The sequence below is a fragment of the Bubalus bubalis genome, chromosome 19, assembly GCF_019923935.1.
Source record: "Bubalus bubalis isolate 160015118507 breed Murrah chromosome 19, NDDB_SH_1, whole genome shotgun sequence".
Classification (NCBI taxonomy): domain Eukaryota; kingdom Metazoa; phylum Chordata; class Mammalia; order Artiodactyla; family Bovidae; genus Bubalus; species Bubalus bubalis.
Genome location: NC_059175.1, coordinates 14161064 through 14182089, shown reverse-complemented (window position 1 = coordinate 14182089; position 21026 = coordinate 14161064). Strand labels below are relative to the sequence as shown.

Below are 21026 nucleotides of genomic sequence, written 5' to 3'. Positions count from 1 at the left end.
TTGAAAAGACCCTGATGCTGGGAAAGATTGAAGGTGGGAGGAGAAGGGGATGACAGAGGATGAGATTTTTGGATGGCATCACTAACTCAATGGACATGAGTTTGAGCAAGCTCCGAGTTGGTGATGGACAGGGAGGCCTGGCATGCTGCAGTCCATGGTTTGCAAAGAGTTGGACACAAATGAGTGACTAACTTACTGTATCTTTTTCCTAATAAAGTTCTGTAATTTTCTCCACTAAGCACTTTCACATTTTCTTCTTAGATTTATTCATCACATGTATTTTGGTGTTTCCATAAATTATTATTATTTTTTAAATGCATTGCTTTTTGTAAATGATATGCTGTTTTGAATGACTTTCTAGTAAAATACTGTATAGCTATTCAGTCTCCCTTTTTTTTTCCTGGATGTTATATAGAATGCTTTCAATATTTCCTTAAAAATTATAATGTATTCTGTAGAGATTTTAATGGATATCGTTTTCCAAATTAGGTAAACCTTTTTGTTTGTTTTTTAATCATGAATAAATTTTAAATTTTATTAAATGCCTTTTTCTGAGTCATATGTGCCTGGCAGCTCTTTGTTTTGTTTTGTTTTTGTATGTGGAAAGATTTTAAATTACTAATTCATTTTTTAAAACTATTGTAGTAGAACTATTCAGATTTTCTACTTTTTGAGTCAGTTTTTCCATTATGTTTTTGTAGGACCCAATCCATTTCATCTAAGTTTTCAAATTTATTGGTATAAAGTTGTTCACAATGCCATCCATCTTTTTATCTAGAAAATTTTTTTATAATTGAAGTTTTGTTTCTGCTGTCTCTTTTTTCCTCCCTCATTCATAGTGTTCTGTTTTTCTAGTGTGTTTTTGGGGTTTGGTTTTATTGTGAGTTGCTCATTTTCCTTGTAACTTTATCTGAAAAAATTCTTTAAGTCTAGGGTTGAAGGTGAGTTCCTTTTCAGAAGATTCAAATTGCTTCTGCGAGTCTCCTGGGGGCACTAATCTGGTACTATTTGAAGTTGAATACTTTACTTAAAGTTGTTTTGACCCTGAAGGAGTATGAATTCAGGCTGATAGAGCCTTATGAGGGCTCAGTTATGGTTACCTAATTCAGGGGAGGGCTGTTTAATCCCTTCCCCCAGCAACCAGGTCAGTGCGCTGATTTCTCTCTGTGGCAGTTCGTGCCAGGGTGTCTTACTCGATCTCCATGCTGAGCAAGCACTGGGAGTTATCTCCAACTTCTTGAGTCTGACATATCCATCAAAGTAGAAATTTGCTGGCTGCCCAGAAAACCTCAGGGTGAAAATTACCTCATTTCTCAGTGACTCCAGTGACTGCTGTTCCTTTCCTTTTGGGAATCACAGATTCTTTATTTTCGACACTTAAACAACATGTTTTTGTTTTTTAAAGGCACTTTTTTTTCCTTCTTTCATTTTAGTTGGTTCAGTTGGAAGTGTCATTCAGTGTATCTAATCAGCTATACTGCCAGAAACTAAAACCCAGATACTCAGAGAAGGCAATGGCACCCCACTCCAGTACTCTTGCCTGGAAAATCCCATGGACGGAGGAGCCTGGTAGGCTGCAGTCCATGGGGTCGCTAAGAGTCGGGCACGACTGAGCGACTTCCCTTTCACTTTTCACTTTTCACTTTCACGCATTGGAGAAGGAAATGGCAACCCACTCCAGTGTTCTTGCCTGGAGAATCCCAGGGACGGGGGAGCCTGGTGGGCTTCCATCTATGGGGTCGCACAGAATCGGACACGACTGTAGTGACTTAGCAGCAGCAAAGTGAAGTTTGATAAAGCTACAGCCAAGTCCAAAAGCCACCACGTGAGCAGTGCTGACACCTAGAAGGAGCCACAGGTAGTGTGGCCTCTCACATAGCACTCTGGCTATGGACAGGTGCACGAGATATAATTTAAACCCACAGACTCTCAAGCAAAAGGTCCCAGGAAGTCTTCTGTCTCCCCTGGGAAGTAGAAGTTGATACTGCCTCATGGGGAGAGTGTCTACCTCCCTTTGCAGTCCCCTACTCCATGTCTGCTGCCCTTTAATACCATCTTCACTCATGAATCTGGTAATTCTGTGTATTATTTAAGGTAGGAAGAGTCAGGTGTAGGAATGCGTACAGAATCAGCCAAGGTCAGAACTTCAGCTTAGAAGTCATCCCTTAGGGACTTTCCTGGTGATCCAGTGGCTAAGAATTCCATGCTCCCAATGCAGGAGACCAGAGTTTAATCTCCCGTCAGGGAACTAGATCCCACACGCCTCAACTGAAGATCCTGCATATTGCAACTAAAAGGTCACACATGATGCAATTAAAAATCCCTCATGCCATAAATCAAGATCCTGCCTGCTGCAGCCGAAAGATCCTGCATGCTGGAACTTCCCTGATGGTCGAGTGGTTAAGCCTCTGCCTTCCAGTGCAGGGGGTGTGGGTTCGATGCCTGGCTGGGGAACTAAGATCTCACATGCCTCAAGGCCAAAAAATCCAAACATAAAGCAGAAGCAGTATTGCAACAAATTCAATAAAACACTTTAAAAATGGTCCACATCAGAAAAAAAATTTTTTAAGATCCCATATGCCGCAACTAAAGATTCCACATGCCACAACTAAGACCAGGCACAGCCTAAATAAATAAATATTTCTTTAAAAGGTCATCCCTTAATTCCTTCATTTTAACAAATGTTTATTGAATACTGTGCTATTCCTGGGGGAGTCACCAAAAACAAGAGCCAATATTTGCATTTACGCAGCTTACAGCTGGTGGAGGAGATCAAGGGATGGAGCAGACTTTCTGAAGGTAGGACAGTTGCTACAAAGGGTGAGCAGCGGATACGGTGGCAGCACTAATGAGTCAAGGGGTCAAGGAGTGCTTCTGGGAGAAGTAACGTCTAGGCAGAGATCTGAGGGCAGGAGGGGATTAGCCAGGCAAAGAGAGGAGGCAGCCATGGTGTTCCATGCACAAAATATCCTGGGCTTGGGAGCTGAAGTGAGGAGCAGCATGAGAAAAGTCTGGAAGGTGGGTAAGGGCAGCTGGGGGAAGGGTCTTGCCTGTTGCCTTAAGAAGTTTGGACTTGGTCTGGAGGGAAATAGAGAGTTAGGGAGGGTTTTAAAGAGAGCTCATTTAGAACAATTGCTCTGGCTGCATTATAGGGAATGGAGTATTATAGGGAATGCAGGGTGGGGGAAATGACACCATGGTGGCCTCTGAGGACTGAGACACATTTAATATTTAGGGCTTTGAAGCCAGACTGCCTGGGTTCCAATCCTACTTCTATCACGTATTGTCTGTATGACTTCAGGCAAATTGTCTAATCTCTTTTGCCTCAATTTCCTCGTCTGTAAAGAAGAGTATGACAGCATCCACTTACCAAGTTGTGAAGCTTGATGACAACACATGTAGAGTGGTTCTGACAACCTAACAAGGAGACCCAGCCAGTCCATCCTAAAGGAAATCAGTCCTGAATATTCACTGGAAGGACTGATGCTAAAGCTGAAACTCCAATACTTTAGCCACCTGATGTGAAGAACTGGAAAAGACCCTGATGCTGGGAAAAATCAAAGGAGGGAGGAGAAGGGGACGACAGAGGATGAGATGGCTGGATGACATCACCAACTTGATGGACATGAGTTTGAGCAAGCTCCGGGAGTTGGTGATGGACAGGGAGGCCTGGCGTGCCGCAGTCCATGGGGTCTCAAAGAGTTGGACACAACTGAGCAACTGAACTGAACTGAACATATATTAAGAGCTTCATTTTACGGTTATTTAAATGGACAGGACTTTGTGGGTGATTGAATAAAGGAAGTGGAGAAAAGAAGAATCAAAGATGGTTGAAGGGACAAGGAAACCACGGAAGGAGCCAGTGGGACATTTGTGTCTAGTCTATAGCTGGATGTTCTTACTTTCTGGTTCTTATATATCCCTGAAGCCTAGCACACAAAGAGCCAGGAACAGTAATTCAGTCCCTGCTTTGGAGGAGCTAACAAAACAAAGTGATGAGTGTTCGGCTGGAAGAATCCACAGGATGCACAGGAATGGCTCCTACCTAAGCTCAGGTGGGCAGGGAAGACATCCCAGAAAGAAACTGAGCCGCACTGTGAAGGACACGTAGGAGCTACTCAAGTGCTGGGAAGCAGGGAGAGGAAAATGACAGGAGATAACCCGGGGAGAGGGATAATGCAGAAAAGCCAGAGAACAAAAGGGAATGCAGCAGAGGAGGGCAACAGTGGAGGTAAAACAAGAAAATAGCAGTGTTATGACCTAATAGTGTGACGGAGTCCTTCTCAACTCCCTTTTCTCAACACCTACCATGAGAACTGACTTTTCTTTTTCCTTCCTTTATTTTTTCTGGGGAATGCTAACTTCTTAAAATGTTTCCAACATGCAAAATGCTCTTGCCCCATTGCTTGCACTTTTAAAAATAGTTCACGGCAGATCTATTTAATCAACGTGGTAGGTCGTTACAGTGTCTATGTGGGCCTGGGCATCTCTGTGATTCTGCATCCCGGGAGTGGGGCTGAGGCCCGGCTACCCTTCCCTCTGTAGGTTGCCCGGAGCACATGACAGACTTTGATGCTAATGAAAACGCTTCTCTGCTCCTCTTCACGGGTCAAGTCCATGGCAACGGGCCAGCTAGCACCCTGGACCTCACTCACTGTCAGACTCTCAATATGATGTGTTCTTTCCACTTTCAAGGCTTAGTAAAGCCACCCAAAGTTTAAGCCAGAAATGTAGCTGCAGGCCAACACTGACAGCACATCCTCATGAGTTTTCAACATCAGGAGTGCAGGTGTGCTGGTCACAACTCTTTATGCCCCTCCTCTTCACTCTTCCCAGACCTTGGGTCCTGGAAACGGGCTGCAGCAGTCCCACCAGGCAGCCTCCCCTGAATTCAGCCCGATGAGTCATGGGCTGCTGATTCCACATCCCCAGTGAAATTTCCTGAAATCCAGCACATGGTGTATGCTTATGAAGTTGGGCCACTGGGGGTGATAGTCAGTGCCAGGCATGGCCCTTCCCGGAGGGTTCCTCACTCCTGGCATCCTGAGCTCATTCAATACTGGGGAGACAGACCTGGGTTCAAATCCTGACTCAGCCATGCACTTAGAGAAGCTAAGCCTCTGTGTCCTCACCAAGAATGGCCCCCGGAAAATGGAGGTGATAATAACTACTGTAAAGGGTTGTTGAAAGGATTAGAAACAATTACATAAAGATTCTAGCACACAGTAAGGATGCAACTGTTAAAAATAACATTTTGTAGGACTGGAGGCTCAAGGTGTTAGACTGCATGATTTCAGAGTTTCAGAGAGCAGACTTGGAGGCTGATAGTTTCCTCCCAGGCCAAGAAAAGAGAGAGGGTTGCTGGTGGGAGGGTGGGGAAGGGGTGATCAGACCCTAGACCCCAGGGATTCTCTAGATTCTCAGCCCTTGCCCCATAGGACAGCAGGGAGTTAAATGGAACATCTTTTCTCCACAGTTCACCCCTTCTTTGGGCAGAGGCATGAACTCTCCAGCTTCAGGGAACCCTCTGTCTTCTATATAAGCCACTTTTACAATTTCCCCTTGGCTAATGTTTAATATATAATTTTATAATTAGCACTTCCCAGTCACCATCTCCAACTGTTCTGCAACCCCCCTGGGGACTGTGATGTGATGAAACACACCCTCCCCGCTTTGCCACAAACCCTCCCCCACCAGCGCTGGCTGAGAAGGGCACAGGAGTCTGTCCCCTCATTTCCAGAGGGTCATTTCCTCACTTTCTGCAGGCTGGTATCTCAGTCCAGCTGCGGTCCTTGTTCTGGAATGATTCCACACAGACAGCACCAGATGTAACACGCACACAGTTCACCTCTCAGGCCTTCAAGCTTCAGATCCCCTCCACAGTTCTGCTTGGACTGTAAGAGTGCCAGGAGAAAACAGGACTGAGGATGCGAGGCTCCTCAAGGATAATCCTTTGGGATTTGAGCAATCTTCCCAGCCAGACGTTACAATGTGCTAACACCCTTGTGAGTCATGAACTAACTCATGGTCAATTCTGTTTGGAGAACAGGATGAATAATTGAGAGTAACTGGGTGTTTGCTTGAATCTGGGCCTAACCCAGTATTTATTCTGTTTTCTTGTCTCTTTTTGCCTAAAACAAACATGTCTAGTTTCCCATCTTCCTCCACATTCCCAGCCTAATCCTTCACTGGCTCTTAGAGGAAAATCAAACCCTTTAACATGGTCTGAAGATGCTGCAGGATGGCCCTGCCTACTTCTCAGGCATCTCTAGACTGGATGTGAGGGCAACCACATCCTTGGGGGTATGTGCCTGAAAGTCATGAACTTTATTTTCTTAAAAAAAATTTTTTTTGTGGAATACTTTTACAGACAACTTGCAAAAATAAAACAGAAAAGTTCCTCCATTTCTCTAAACCAGCTTCCCTAATGTTCACATCTTACATAACCACAGTCCAATGATCAAAACCAGGAAAATAACATCGGTACAATACTGCTAACTAAACCACAGTCTATATTTGAATTTTAACAGTTTTCCTATTAACATCTTTTTTTCTGTCCCAGGATTTGGGACCACACATTGCATTTAGTTGTTGTTATTTGTTAGTTTCCTTTAATCTGTGACAGCTTCTCAATCACTCGTCTTTTATTTTTGATGAGCACTGGGCAGTTATTTTGTAGAACGTCTCTCGGTTTGGATTTGCCTGATGTTTTCTCACAGTTAGATTGAGATTATGTATTTTTTGGCAAAAATGCCACAGAAGTAATGTCACACTCTTCTCAGCACATCATATCAAGGGGTAGGTGATATTGCTATGTTTTATTACTGCTGATATCAACCTTGATTACTGACTAGAATTGCCTTCTTCATGCTCAGCCTCTAAACATACTGTTCCTATTCTCTATCGTAATTCCTTTGGTGAACTTGTCCTTTCTCACTGGTTTGAGTATCATCTATCTATACCCTAAATATAACCAAATTTGTATGTTTACTTTAGTTCTCCTCTTTAATCTTTAACCTGTATGTCAGTCTATTCATGCTTTCAAATTGATTATCTAGTAAGGATCTCAAACCTAATATTCAAAATCAAACTCCTTAATCTCCAGTAGTCTTTTATATCTTAGTGAATGGCAATCCATCTTCTTAACAGCTCAAGACAAAAAATCTTGGTGTCATCCTTCCCTCCTTTTCTTGCTCACTACATCTAATCCACTAGAAAACGCTGTTGATTGCCTGGTGGCTCAGACGGTAGAGAATCCACCTACCAATGTGGGAGACCCCAGTTCAACCCCTGGGTCAGGAAGATACTCTGGAGTAGGCAATGGCTACCTACTCTAGTATTCTTGTGTGGAGAATTCCATGGACAGAGGCTACAGTGCATGGGGTTGCAAAGAGTGGAACATATTTGAGTGACTAAGACTCTGTATTAAAAATCTGTCCAGGTTCATTCCTCACCAACATCTCAGCTGCTGCCCTGAAGTTAAGTCATCACCACCCCACCTTCTACTTGGATGACTGTAATTGCCACCCACCTGATCTCCTTGATGTTAGTCTTGTCCTCCTAGAGTCTTTTCTCCATACAGAAAAAATCTTTCAAAAACCTAAATCAGATCATGTAATGCCTCTGCTCAAAACCCTCCAATAGCCATCTCATATTGATAGCATCCCATCTTCATCCCGTCGAAAGGTAAAATCCTTTCCTGGTGACCTATATCATCTGCCTTCTCCAATCACACCTCTGATCTCATCTCCTACTCTCCCCCATGCTATTCCTTGAAAACCATCGAGTTTTGTCCAATTCAAGGCTACCTTTGCTCATGATTTCTGTTCTCCTTTTCAGTGATCCTTCACACATAAGTGGCGCTCAACTGATCCAGCAGCACAAATTGGAGCCTCAGTCATACTGGATGATCCCTTTCCCTTGAGTCCAATCCATCATCAAACCCTGTTTTCCCACATAGACAATGCTCAAACCTGTCTATTTCTCATCACCACTGCTAAAGCCTGCGTTCACTATGATCTCTCCTTCCTGAGCTCTTTGCCCACTGCCAATTAATTCCCCCCACTGAAGCCCAAGTGGTCTTTTTGAAATGCAAATCCAGTCAAATCACAGCCTGTTCAAAGGCTCCTCAATGGCTTCTCACTCCTGGTAGACAGAGATCACAATTCTAAACACAGCTTACATATCCCTCCTCCTGTGGCCCTCGCTCCTCTGTTCCAGCCACAGTGACCTCCTCTCCATTCCTCCCAGGGCACAATTCTCCCCTCACCATGGCCTGCTACTCTGGAAAACACTCCTCAGCCCAACCTGCTCCCGCTCCCCAGCCGTTTTTTGCCTAGTTGAGACTTATACTTACACATACTCACACAACCTAATCGTCACTTCTTCAGAGGAGCCTCCCCAACTACTCTGTCCAATTGAGGTGTGTGTTCACTCAGTCATGTCCGACTCTTCACGATCCCATGGATTGTGGCCCATTAGGTTCCTCTGTCTATGGGATTTGGCTGCCAAGAGTACTCGAATACTGCCATTACCTCCTTCAGGGGATCTTAACCCAGAGGTCAAAGCCACATATCGAGTCTCCTGCATTGCAGGCAGATTCTTTACCCACTAAGCCACCTGGGAAGCCCCCTTTGTTTTATAGGTACTATCAAAGAATCTTTCCTACAGAAATGCTCACCAATTTATAATTGTCTATTCAGTACTGGAATTCTTTGTCAAATATGTCTCTCCCTCATTAGACCATAAATCTTGTTATAGCAGAGAGCAAAGTGTTTGACACCCAGTTGGCACTCAATAAATATTTGTTGAATGAATGGATAAATTGATGGACTGCTGAAAATAAAATCATACCTTTGAAAGACAGATCTGGCAAATCAATTAACAGAAGGAAGAGAAAGGGAATTCTGTGTAATTAAGAGGCAGAGTAACACAGGTCAGGAAAGAGGAACAAAATCCTAAAGTAGGATGCTGCATGCAGAATGCAAAGTAACTGCCTTGGGGGGCTGTGTTGTGCTGACATACCAGGTCACCCACAAATAGCTAGCAACACCGTGCGCAGTGCCCATAGCTCACCCCACACACGGGTGGAGGACCAACAGACATCTGGCATGCTCAGGAATCTCAGCACTGAGGGAAGTTCCAAGGCAAGGACAAAGGCACTTTCTAGGACATCTTGTCCCTTCAAAAGATAAAGCTGTTTGAATGACAAAGAAATTCCAGTACCCTTTTGCCATCCTTGGACCCTGGGAGTTCATAAATAGCCTGGTTCCTGTGTTTTAATAGCCTCTGATGTATTTGATTACATTTTCAATTCAAATGGTTCCATTACTACAAGCAGCAACTTCATTACCAGGAGGGCCCAGAGCCCAGACTATACTAGCTCCCTGTCATATAATTTAGCCTCAGTCATACCTCAGACAATATTTATACAAGGTCACTTCTTCAGACCATGTCTAGTCTTCCCAAATGACAATATTATTTATGCCAAATGCTTCTCCTAAGAGGTGGAAAACTGCCAACTCTGGTTTAATAGGCTATACGGACAGGCTAGAAAAACATCATTTGTAGCACACACAGTTTATGCATTTAGTATATAACTAGAAGTACAGACTGATCATTGGAATCATGGCCGAAAGCTGGCCCCAGGGAAAAAAAAAAAAAAAAGCCACAAAAGCAGTAAGGTTTGGATCTTTCCTCCCTGATATTAGTTTTGGAAGCCCTAGGCTTAGCCAGAATTATGAATGCACAAGAGAGAGCTGCTTCAGTGGCTACCTGAATATCCAAACTAGGGGGAAAGCCTGCAAAAGGAAATTTAACTTGGGCGTGTTTGCCCAGCAGCCATCCTTCTGTGGTTGCAAATTAATGTGACCATCCAGTGGAACAGGCAGCCCAGGGGCATTTGGTAACAAAGAACAGTCTAACCCATTGATGTTAATTTACCAAATTATTCACATCCCACAATCTGGAATAGAAATCAGCGGCCAAAAAAATGCCTCCTCTACACCTCAGTCAAAACACCTATAAAAATCTAGATACCAGGAGGCAAAGTCTGGAACATAAACTACTTCATCCTGTTGCCAATGAGTTATTAAAGCACAGAGCGTCGGAGCTGCCAGCGGTGTCTGGGCCTCCCTTGCTTCCAAGCTCCATTCTTGGTGGTGTCTTTAATAAGACATTTGGGCAAAATATATTGGTGACAACTCCTTTCTCTTAAAATCTAGTTAAGGATACAAGTCATGCATTCCACTTAATCCCTTGGGGACCTCAGGAACTTGAAAATCTCTCTCGTAGAGAGTTGGCAAATGTTAGGATGCTGAGCTTTCTTCACATAAAGTGAAAATATCTGTCCAGATTTGCATGATTTATTGATGAAAAATATCACTAATAAACAATTTAAACATTATTGTCCTTTAAAGAGATGTTTACTACTCTTATGTAAAAATACTGTATCTAATTTAAATTTTAGGAACAAAAATGTCAGATTATAAAGGAGTTTAAAAATTCAAAATTTTCCTTTGTATTGATCAACTTGGACTGGTTCTTGTTTCTTAATATGCATTTTTTTAGAGAATTTACATGTTGCATTTTTGTTTTCAAGCACTGTCTCCAGAGTAATTGCCTCCCATTGGCCCAATGTTTAACAGGATTTTATATCATTATGATTTATTAATAATAATAGAATTAACCCTTTATGATGACTATAGCCTTGACCAAGCAACTCCATGCCCAGAATTCATTTCAGGACAGCATTTAAGAGATGTGTGCAAAGATGCAAATATAAAGACATGCATGCAAAGACAATCATCACAGAATTATTTTATTATTGGTAGTAAATGTACAACAATTGAGGACTGGTTAAACAAATTATCCATACGATGGAATACTATATAATCATTAAAAATGTAATACAAAGCAGGAGACACAACCCTCACACACTTCAGACAATACTACAAAACTACAGTAATCAAAAGAGTGGTATTGGCATAAAAAACAGCCATATGTATCAATGACAGAAAACAGAGCTCCAAAATAAATCTACACACTTAGAGTTAATTAATCTTTGACAAGGTGCTAAGAATACACGATACTGGATGCTTGGGGCTGGTGCACTGGGACGACCCAGAGGGATGGAATGGGGAGGGAGGAGGGAGGAGGGTTCAGGATGGGGAACACATGTATACCTGTGGCGGATTAATTTTGATATTTGGCAAATCTAATACAGTTATGTAAAGTTTAAAAATAAAATTAAATTAAAAAAAAAATGTGAAAAAGATAGTCTCTTTAGCAAGTAGTGCTGGGAAAGTTGGACAGCTCCATGTAAATCAATGAAGCTAGAACACACCCTCACATCATACACAAAAACAAACTCAAAATGGCTTAAAGACCTAAATATAAGACAAGACATCATAAAACTCCTAGAAGAGCTCATAGGCAAAACATTCTCTGACATAAAATCATACCAGTACTTTCTTAGATCAGTTACCCAGGCAATAAAAATAAAAACAAAAATAAACAAGTGGGTCTAATCAAATTTACAAGGCTTTGCATAGAAAAGGAAAACATAAACAAAACAAAAAGACAACCTATGGAATGGAAGAAAAAATTTTCAAACAACACGACCACCAAGGACAATCAGTCTGTACAAATCAACAACAAAAAACAAATAACCCAATCAAAAAATGGGCAGAAGACCTATATAGACATTTCTCCAAAGATGACATACAAATGGCCAATAGGCACATGAAAAGATGCTCATCAATGCAAATTATTAGAGAAATACAAATCAAAACTACAATGAAGTATCACTTCACACAAGTTAGAATGGCCATCATCAGAAAGTCCACAAATAATAAATGCTGGAGAAGATGTAGACCAAAGGGAATTCCCCTACACTGTTGGTACAAGTGTAAATTAGTGCAGCCCCTATACAGAACAGTCTGGAAGTTCTTTTAAAAGCTAAAAATAGAACTACCATATAACCCAGTGATCCCACTACTGGGATATATCCTGAGAAAACCATAATTTAAAAAGACACATGTATCCCAATGTTCACTGAAGCACTATTTACAATAGCCAGAACATGGAAGTGACTTAAATGTTTATCAATAGAGGAATAAAGAAGATGTGGTACATATATATAATAGAATATTACTCAGCCATAAAAAGGAACAGAACTGAGTCATTTGTAGAGAGATGAATGGACCTAGAGTCTGTCATACAGACTGAAGTCAGAAAGACAAAAACAAATATTGTATATTAATGCATGTATGTGAAATCTAGAAAAATGGTACAGATGAACCTAGTTCCAGGGCAGGGACTGAGATGCAGATGTAGAAAACAGATGTGTGGACATGGGGCAGCAGGGTAGGGAGGAGGAGGTGAATTGGGAGATTAGGTTTGACTTAAATATACTTCCTTGTGTAAGACAGATAGCTAGTGGACAGCTGCTATAGGGCACAGGGAGCTCAGCTCGGTGCTCTGTGATGACCTAGATGAGTGGGGTAGGGGAGTGGGAGGAATTCAATAGTGAAAGTCCCTCAGCCGTGTCCAGCTCTTTGTGACCCCATGGACTATACAGTCCATGGAATTCTCTGGGCCAGAATACTGGAGTGGGTAGCCTTTCTCTTCTCCAGGGGATCTTCCCAATCCAGGGATCGAACCCAGGCCTCCCACATTGCAGGCGGATTCTTTACCAGCTGAGCCACAAGAGAAGCCCAAGAATACTGGAGTGGGTAGCCTATACCTTCTCCAGCGGATCTTCCCGACCCAGGAATTGAACCAGGGTCTCCTGCATTGCAGCTGGATTCTCTACAAACTGAGCTATCAGGGAAGCCCCCAATATATGTATACATATAGCTGATTCAATTTGTTGTACAACAGAAACTAACAGAACGTAGTAAAGCAATTATACTACAGTTAAAAAAAAAAAAAGATACATGCACCCCTATGTTCCTAGCAGCACTATTCACAATAGCCAAGATAAGGAAACAATCTAAATGTCCATCAACAGATGAATGGATAAAGAAAATATGGTACATACAAACAATAAAATACTACTCAGCCATAAAAAAGAAATAATATCATTTGCAGCAACATGGATGGACCTAGAGATTATCATACTCAGTGAAGTAAGTCAGACATAGAAAGACAAATATCATGATATCACTTATATATGGAAACCAAAACATGGCACAGATGAACCTGTCAACAAAACAGAAACAGACTCACAGGCATGGAGAACACTGTGGTTGCCGAGGGACAGGCAGGTGGGGGAAGGACAGACAGGGAGTTTGGAGTTGGCAGATGCAAACTATTATGTAGAGAATGGATAGACAACAAGGTCCTACTGTATAGCACAGGGAACTACATTTCATATCCTGGGATAAACCATAATAGAAAAGAACATGAAAAAGAATGTATGTGTGTCATGTACAGACATGAGAGCTGGACAATAAAGAAAGCGGAGCACCGAAGAATTGATGCTTTCAACTGTGGTGCTAGAGAAGACTCTTGAGAATCCCTTGGACTGCAAGGAGATCAAACCAGTCAATCCTAAAGGAAATCGACCCTGAATATTCATTGGAAGGGCTGATGCTGAAGCTCCAAAATTTCGGCCACCTGATCTGAAGAGCTGACTCATGGAAAAGATCTTGATGCTGAAAGATTGAAGGTAGAAGGAGAAGAGGGTGACAGAGAATGAGATGGTTGGATGGCATCACTGATTCAATTGGGCAAACTCTGGGAGATGGTGAGGGACAGGAAAGCCTGGTGTGCTGCAGACTATGGGGCTGCGAAGAGTCGGATATGACTCTGCAACTGAACAACATGTGTATGACTGAGTCAGTTTGCTATACATTAGAAATTAGCACATTGTAAGTCAACTATACATCAATAAAAAAATAAATTAAGAAAAGAGTCATGTTAGGGCTTCCCTGGAGGCCCAGTGGTGAAAAAAAAAAAAAAAAAAAAAATCTGCTTGCCAATGCAGGAGACACAGGTTCAATCCCTAATCTGAGAAGATCCCACATGTTGCAGAGAACCTAAGCCCGTGCACCCCAACTATTGAGCCTGTTCTCTAGAGTCAGGAAGTTGCAGCTACTGAGGCCCCAGCACCCTAGAGCCCATGCTCCACAGCAAGAGCAGACACCACAATGAGAAGCCCTTACACCATAACTAGAGAGGAGCCCCTGCTCACCGCAACTAGAGAAAGCCCGCACAGCAGTGAAGCCCCAGCCCAGCCAAAAAAATTAAATAAGACTTAAAAATGAAGAAATCATTTAAAAATCAGTTTATAGAAAATAGCCCCTCGTAGGAGAAAATTCACAGTACACTAAATGAAAAAGGGAATAACAAAGCAATATATACCAAGTGTATATCCAGATGGAATAATATCAAAATATTCACCCATGCAAGACAGTCCTGGAGACGCCCCAAAATTTTGTGGGTCGGGTTTTAGGAGGAGGCTAGGGAAGTAACACTGATGTGATTTCATTTATACCTGCAGGCAGGTAAGACTTGGGAACATTTAGACAGTAAGAATTTTTATTTACACTTTTATTATGGAAGTAATTTGCTTCCTACTTGTCCTCATCCAAGCAAAGAAGGGAGAGCACAGGCAGTTTTCACTGTTCCTAGCCCAGTGGTGGTTTGGATGGGGTCTGCATAAGATTCCATCTGGTTCTCTGTCTGAATCGCTTTCCTTAAGTCAAGAGCGAGAAGCCTGACTTCAGTCTCACACAGTGAGATCCCTGTGTCCTCAACAGTAAAGTGTTGCCATATGGTTCGTAACACTACAACACTCACAGGTAACCCCTGAAACCGTCTTCATGTCCACGTGATCCCAGAGCACAAAGATTTATTTAGGATATTGTAAATAAAACTTGGATAAACAAAAGCATGAAATGGGAGACCCCACAGGGTAGGCGAAAAAAGTTGTTAGAAAAATAGACCTGCTTCATCAGCCTCTCTGGCAAATAGATATGACCCATGATTTATTAAAACAGGAGCTTTTTCAAGACATAATTATAGGCAAGAGAAAAAGCCTTTTCCTAAGAGTGTCTCTGTATGCTTCTGCTGAGACTTTTGTATTTGAATTTGACACATCTGAAAATCATTCTAATTTTTTCTTAGTGTCACTGTTTGGGTAGTACCTGAACAGAGGTAACAAGCAAAGCAAGAGGGGTGACTAAGATCTCTGCGGGCAGGAGCATCATAAGACTGGGGAAGAGGATCAACAAAAGACTCTTGGGATAGACCAACATTTGAGGGAGAAGAAGAAAGAAGTAAATACAAAGGTATCATTCAAGAAGTCAGAGTGTGAATGAGTCGTCTCTGTATCAAACTATGTAAATAACATTTGCTTGAAGGTGGAAATTTTTAGTGAAAAATATGGTTTGAAAGCTATAGTTTTGTTTTGTTTGATGCGAATGGATCTTTGCCTGGGGCTAAATTAATCCAGATGTACTGGATAAAACAAAGCAAAATTATACTTAAATAGATTCAAGAGTTCTACTATTTTACTCATCTGAAAAAAAAAACACTAAAAATAAATAAAGGTTTTCAGGGAGTAAGTGAATAATTACAAGCATATAATCCTACTCCAAAACACTGAATGTATCAAGAAAAGTTTCTAAATGAGCAGACCTTGAAAGGGTCCTACTGGTTTTACAGACCACGGTTTCTCATCCTCAAAGGTTCAACTTACATTTTTGCTAGAACATATTACTAAACAGAGGGGACTAGTGAGGGTTCACTTTTTGTTTCCCAGCCTGCGTGTTGCCTGGCTCCCTCTCCTCCGAAATAACCACAGGGCTTGCTCACTCGGTAGCAATGCTGACAGCATTCTCAGCGACTGGAAGGTAGAAAACTTGCCTCTGTGGTTCCCGAGGCTAGGATCAGACTAGAGCAATTATGCAGTGTTTGGCCCACCTTGGGGACTTTGGCTCTCAAATGGCAGGGCCACGCAGACTAAACTGAAGGTTGTTTTACAAGAGACCATCAAAATCCTCATTTGCATGTGTGACATTCCTGTGGAGAGGCTGATTTTCAATCAAGCTGGCTGGGCCCGATTACAAATCCAGTCTGCTAGTGTGAATGTAAATGGCATCAGCTGGATCTCATCCCTCCCAGTTAGCCTTTGCCTTCTCTGACCCAATGCGTGCTAAGTCACTTCAGTTGCGTCCTACTCTTTGTGACCCTATGGACTGTAGCCCATTAGCCTCCTCTGTCCATGGGGATTCTCCAGGCAAGAATACTGGAGTGGGTTGCCATGATCTCCTCCAGGGGGTCTTCCTGGAGGTTGACCCAGAGATCGAACCCATGTCTCTTATGTCTCCTGCCTTGACAGGTGGGTTCTTTACCACTAGCGCCACCTCGGAAGCCCTAGATCACTAGCCAATTGAGTTTAAATACAAATGATCCCAACACCTTCTAGCTAACAGGAAGACATCAAGTTTTCTTAGAACAATGGTCATCAGCAGCCATCCCCACAATCATGAGGTCCATTGGGTATTTACATTGTACTAAGTGCTTTACATGCATCATCTCCTCCGATCTTCACAGCAGCCCTGTAAAATTAAAGTGTGAGTCGCTCAGTCATGTCCAACTCTTTGTGACCCCATGGACTGTAGCCCACCGGGCTTCTCCGTCTGGGGAGTTCTCTAGGCAAGAATACTAGAGTGAGTTGCCATTCCCTTCTCCAGCGGATCTTCCCAACCCAAGGATCTAACCCGGGTCTCCTACATTACAGGAAGAGTCTTTACCATCTGAGCCACCACAGAAACCTTCACAGCAGACCTATGGCATGTGACACCACTGTACTGTCATGTTGCCATTTTTCAAGGGGGAAACAGAAGCTCAGAGAGATTAAGGTTAACTCATCTCTGGTCACACAGGAAGAAGGCAATAGATGTGAATGCAGACAGTCTAATTTTCACATCTAAGCTTTCCACCCTTTCTGCCTGATGTCATATTGCTTATGAGTAGCATGGCTTCAGTTGACAATAGCAGCAATGAACTTTGAGATCAAAACCAAAAGGCGATGTGATACAAAAGCATAAAGTGTGATTAGAAGCTGTGTCATTTTTGTCACACAGAGCTGTGTGAATCATAGGGAGCCCTCCCACTTCCAGATGGCGATTCTAGTTCATAAAAAACCTGGACCTTATATGGAGGATCCAGACAGAGGATCTGCTCCATGCCTCTGTCTCCCAGTGGTAATAACTCTGTAATTCTGCAGATTTTCTCTGTTAGGCAGCTCTGGGACTCAGCGCTTTCTCTGTAGAGGCCTGGGGGGAATAGAAAACCATACATAAACAAAGTCCCAAACTGGAGCTGCAGAGGGCAGGTGCCCATAGCATTGCAGTTGCGCAGACTACTCCCCTACCCCACTTTCAGGGTAGGTGCTGGGGATCATGCGGAGAAGGCGATGGCACCCCACTCCAGTACTCTTGCCTGGAAAATCCCATGGACGGAGGAGACTGGTGGGCTGCAGTGCATGGGGTCGCGAAGAGTCAGGCACGACTGAGCGACTTCATTTTCACTTTTCACTTTCATGCATTGGAGAAGGAAATGGCAGCCCACTCCAGTGTTCTTGCCTGGAGAATCCCAGGGATGGGGAGCCTGGTGGGCTTCCGTCTATGGGGTCGCACAGAGTCGGACATGACTGAAGCGACTTAGCAGCAGCAGCTGGGGATCATAAGGAAATGGAGACATTTACTCTTCAACACAGAGATTTCTGGGAGTCATCAGGACACCCTCGGTCTTGAGGACACAAGGCCCTGACAGCCATTCCAGGGGAGAACGAAGCCCAGTAGTTACAAACTTCCCAGCTCTCAGCCCCTGCGGAACCTCTTCCACATATGGAAGGGGGTCCTCCACTCATCACCTGGACAGCAGTCTGGCAACTGCTGGCCGAAGTGGTTTATAACATCTGGATAACTGTTTCCAGATGGGGCCTTCCCCTGAAAGACTTGATTAAAAGTTTCACACTCAGCGTCTTGAAATAACTGACATATGCACAGAGAGTTTCTATCATCTGCACCCAGCAGCGGAAGCAGCAAGCCATGCCTAAGATGAGAGCACGCATCCTTTGTAGGATTTCAAGAGCCTCAGAAAACTGCAAGGCTGTTTCTACTGGGTCCACATCAAAGTCCAGCAAATCCAGCTGCATAGGGAGGCAGTAAAGTGGACTGGACAGAAAAAGAGCTCTGGAATCAGATCTGCATCCAAACCCAGAATCTACCCATTGCCAGCAGGGACTTCAACAAAGACTTAACCTCTCAAAGTCTCAGATTTCCTCTCTGTAAAATAGGAATGCAATAGTCCTTACTTAGAGGAGGACTGTGACATGCCTGCATACAGCAGGCACTCAATAAATGTTTTTTCTCTCTCTCTCTTTTTTTATTATTAGCTGAGTCTATAAACACAATTCACTATCATACTTATTACAAAACTGTTAGCAAAACACAGTAGGACTGCTGCTAAGTCACTTCAGTCCCCATAGACGGCAGTCCACCAGGCTCCCCCGTCCCTGGGATTCTCCAGGCAAGAACACTGGAGTGGGTTGCCATTTCTAGAAGTTCCTTTTTTAGTCTTTATACAGAACATTAACATTAACATTTTAAAAGCATAAACAATAGTAGCAAATGTTTACAATGTGTCCTTTTGAGGAGGAGCTCTAACCATCTCCCATCAGAAAAAAAAAAACAAACCCCACCCTCAATTTGTCTTATAAACAGATTCAGACCAATTCTGACCCCTGGATTAAAATCCTGTGGTCCCTCATGTCTTCTGGAGCTAGACATCTCGATGTTGAAGAGAAAAGGAAGTCTGACTGGACCTAAGATTGGGGGCTTCGCTGGTGGCTCACGGTAATGATGCCTGCAATGTGGGAGACCAGGGTTAGATCCCTGGGTCGGGAAGATCCCCTGGAGAAGGGAATGGCAACCCACTCCAGTATTCTTGCCTGGAGAATCCCCATGGACAGAGGAGCCTGGCAGGCTACAGCTATACGGTCCACGGGGTCACAAAGAGTTGGACACAACTGAGTGTTGTCTTATAAACAGATTCAGACCAATCCTGACCCCTGGATTAAAATCATGTGGTCCCTCACTTCTTCTGGAACTAGACATTCTGATGCTGAAGAGAAAAGGAAGTGAAAAGGAAGTCCAACTAGACCTAAGATTAAGATTCACCAAATATGTGAATGGGTCAAGCAAAATGATCCTCATTTAAAAGGGAGGGGCTTCCCTGGTGACTCAGTGGTAAAGAATCTGCTTGCCAATGCAGGAAACACAGGTTCGGTCCCTGATCCAGGAAGATCCCACATGCTGCAGAACAATTAAGACCATGCCCCACGACTGCCAAGCCTATGCTCCCGAGCCCAGGAGCTGCAACATTGAGTCCATGTGCCACAGCTACTGAAGCCCTCTCGCCCTGGAGCCCGTGTTCTGCACCAAGAAAAGCCACTGTAATGAGAAACGCTCATACCTCAACTGGACAGCAGCCCCCGCTTGCCGCAGAGAAAAGCCCGAGAAGCAGTGAAGACCCAGCACAGCTGAAAACAAATAAAATTAAAAAAAATAAAACTAGGTTCAGAGAGGTTAAGTGATGCTTTGAGTGTTAGGTGGAAGATTTAGTACAAATGAGTAAGCTAATTTTCTTCACTTTACAGCATTTCTCCCACTTTTTTTTTTTTAATTAATTGGAGGATAATTACTTTACAATATTGTGATGGTTTTTGCCATACATCAATATAAATCAGCCACAAGAATACATGTGCCCCCTATCCTGAACACCTCTCCCACCTCCCTCCCCACCCTATCCCTCTAGATTGTCCCAGATTACTGGCTTTGACTGCCCTGTTTCATGTATCTAACTTGCACTGGTCATCTATTTTGCATATGGTAATATATATGTTTCAATGCTATTCTCTCAAAACATCCCACTGTTGCCTTCTCCCACTGAGTCCAAAAATCTGTTGTTTACATCTGTGTCTCCTTTGCTGCACTGCATGTAGGATAGTCGATAAATTCTAAATTCCATATATACACATTTATATACAGTATTTGTCTTTCTCTTTCTGACTTACTTCACTATGTATAATAGGCTCCAGTTTCATCCACCTCGTTGGAACTGACTTAAATGTGTTCCTTTTTATAGCTGAGTAAAATTCCATTGTGTATATGTACCACAGCTTCCTAATCCATTCATCTGCCAATGGCCGTCTAAGTTGCTTCCATGTCCTAGCTGTTATAAATAGTGCTGCAATGAATACTGGGGTACATGTGTCTCTTTGAATTCTAGTTTCCTCGGGGTGTATGCCCAGTAGTGGGATTTCTGGGTTGTATGGCAGTTCTATTCCCAGTTTTTCAAGGAATATCCACACTGTTCTCCATAGTGGCTACACCAGTTTGCACTCCTACCAACAGGGTAAGAGGGTTCTCTTTTCTTCACACCCTCTCCAGAATTTGTTTGTAGACTTTTTGATGATGGCCATTCTGACTGGCATGAGATGATACCTCATTATGATTTTAATTTGCATTTCCCTAATATTCCCCTACTTATTTTGAAAATCATTATCAATATAATAATGGCTATAATTCATGGAGCACGTATAATATTTCAGGGCAGTGATAGGCACTTTCCTTACACTATTTCCATGTAATCTTCTTTACAACGTGCCTATAAAGCAGGCATAATCATCAACCCTGGGTTTTTTTGGGTGAGGAAATTGTAGCTCAAAGAAGTTAAATAGCTTGCCACAAACCATAAAGCCAACCAGCAGCAGACCTGGAATCTGAAGCCATCAGTCTAGCTCCAAAGGCATCTGCCAACAGCTCTGAAACAATTTCACCTTGCCATGAGGCGAGCAAGAAAACTAGTGAAAATAATTTTTCCTGCTCATCGCCTGAAATCGTTATGATAGTTAACCTGTGGCATCCTCGGTTACTGTGTCCACAATCTGGGCTCTGTCCACTATTCCTCATAGCTGCTACAAACCCTCTTTTTTTTTCTGGTCTCTA

The 21026-nt window shown here is 42.9% G+C and overlaps 1 long non-coding RNA gene across 3 annotated transcripts in view; it reads right to left on the bottom strand.

Moving 5' to 3' along the window:
* Positions 1 to 3640: 3640 nt before the first annotated feature.
* The window catches only part of LOC112580606, a 47228-nt gene continuing 29842 nt past the window's right edge, over positions 3641 to 21026 (bottom strand). The window contains exons 5-6 of one of the 3 annotated variants that reach the window (XR_006546492.2): positions 19492 to 19558; positions 3641 to 5894 (exon numbers count right to left, since the gene is read on the bottom strand). This is a non-coding gene — a long non-coding RNA (uncharacterized LOC112580606). Of the gene's footprint in view, positions 5895 to 16270; positions 16569 to 16665; positions 17289 to 19491; positions 19559 to 21026 lie in introns of those variants that run through there. The other 2 variants (XR_006546490.2, XR_006546493.2) reach the window with 2 other exon arrangements.